We start from the raw sequence: 2,198 nt of genomic DNA, 5'->3' as shown, positions 1-2,198 counted from the left end.
GAGGGGAAGGGGAGGGGGGCGAGGAGGGAGGGGAAAAGGAGAGGGAGGGGGGGTAGAGGCACAGGACACTACGTCATGAGGAAAGGCCAAACACACACGAGCCTCTCCCGCCGATTGGGCTGGCTGCTCGGGGAGGGTTTTTTTCCTCCCCCCCCCCCCCCCCTTTTTTTTTTTTTTTTTTTTTTTTTTTTATTTTTTTTTTATTTTTTAATTCCTCGCTGCTCTCTCCAAGCCGACGCGCCTCTGCCAAAAAAGCTGGAAGTGGGGAGGAGCTGCCAAGGCAGGCGGTGGGGGAGGACGGGGGGCTGCTCCCACCGGCATGGGGACCACGGGGGTTTAGGGTGATGGATATGTGTCGCATCGCGACTGGCACCTGAGTGGTCTCGCATCCCGGGTGACACCGGGGGTTTTCGCATCCCGGGTGGCATCGGCCCGAAAGGGGACTGGGGGCAGGTGGGGACCGGCAGGGTGAAGGGGGTGCAGGCGGGAATTCGGGGGATGCCGCTCCAGTTGCGGGGCGTGATGGGATCGGCCGGAGGCCCGGTACCGTGCCCGATGCCAGTGCCTCGTGCACGGAGTCCGGATCTCGGTGCCGGTGCCAGTACCATTGCCCGGTGTCAATGCCAGGTGCCCGGATCCCGGTTGCAGGTGCCGGTGCCCGGATCCTGGTACCGGTGCCCAATGCCCGGGTCCCGGTGCCAGTGTCTGTGTCTCGGTGCTCGGATTCTGGTACCGGTGCCCAACGCCGGGTCCCGGTGCCAGTGCCCCGATTCCAGTGCCGGATCCCGGCGCCGATCCCGGTGTCCGCCGGCGGTGGCCGTTAGGTGGCGGGCGCGGGGTGTGCGGCCGCCGGCAGGACGGGAAAACCGAGCATTTTGCAGGAAAACGTGCAGCCGGGCCCCGGGGGTCCCCTCCCGGCCACAGGTGCCCTGGGGACACGCAGCGCCCGGCCTGGCCGGGTCTGGTGATGGACACGCGGCCTCCGCGACCCCCAGAGCCAAGCAAGAGGGGGGGTCTGGCAGCCGAGCCTCTTCCAGCCCCAGCCCTTTCAGAGGCTCCGGGTCCCTTCAGCTCCGAGCCCTGCGTGTCCCCACTGAACTCCTCATCCCCCTTCTCGGGGGGTGTCTCTGGACGGGGCTTGAGGACCAGCTGGGGCAGCAGCGAGTTAAATGGTGGGATCAGTCACAGTATCGTGGAATGGTTTGAGTTGGAAGGGACCTTCAAGACCATCCTGTTCCACTCCCTCCATGGGCAGGGACACCTTCCACTGTCGGAGGTTTCTCCAAGCCCCAGTGTCCAGCCTGGCCTTGGACACTGCCAGGGATCCAGGGGCAGCCACAGCTGCTCTGGCACCCTGTGCCAGGGCCTCAGCACCCTCACAGAGAAGAATTTCTTCCCAGCATCTAATATCTGACTCCCCTCTGTCAATATGAAGACATTCCCCTTATCCTGTCCCTCCATCCCTTGTCTCCAGTCCCTCTCCAGCTCTCCTGGAGCCCCTTTAGGCTCTGGAAGGGCTCTGAGCTCTCCCTGGAGCCCTCTCCTCTCCAGGTGAGCATCCCCAGCTCTCCCAGCCTGGCTCCAGAGCAGAGGTGCTTCCAGCCCTTGGAGGATCTCTGTGGACTCCTCTGGACTTACTCCAGCAGCTCCACATCCTTCTCATGCTGGGGACCCCAGAGGTGGGTAGAATACTGCAGGTGGGCCAGAGTAGAAGGGGAGAATCTGTGTGAAGAATCTCTGTGTGAATGAGAATCTGCTGTGTGGATGCAGGGCAAAGAATGCAAAATCACCCCTTCCATTGCAGGTCCAACACTGCCCCTTCCCCACATGCCAAGGGTTTGAGATTCTGCTTATCCCAGTACCTGACTCCTGGTGACCCCAATGCGCTGGGAGTGGGAGCACGTGCACGAAAATGCCCTGTCTGCACCCCCTTCCCGCTGGGCTCCCTGGCATCATTCCCCCCCCTTCCCCAGGCTCCTTCCACCGCTGCGGAAATTGGCAGCCAATTATCAGCAAATCCACCCGGTTCCTCTCCGCGCGAGGTGCGAAAGCCCGACCTGGCCGCCCACTTGCAGAAGTGTGAACTCAATCGCCGCTCGGGACCGGCCCTCCGGAGCCTGCCTGGCTGGCTTATCTCAGCTCCTTTCCCTTATTTTAGGGAAAGTGCTGATGGCTACGAGTGCAGGAATTGCGGGAGG

The sequence above is a fragment of the Vidua chalybeata genome, chromosome 20, assembly GCF_026979565.1.
Source record: "Vidua chalybeata isolate OUT-0048 chromosome 20, bVidCha1 merged haplotype, whole genome shotgun sequence".
Taxonomy (NCBI): domain Eukaryota; kingdom Metazoa; phylum Chordata; class Aves; order Passeriformes; family Viduidae; genus Vidua; species Vidua chalybeata.
This window is presented reverse-complemented; position numbering follows the sequence as displayed.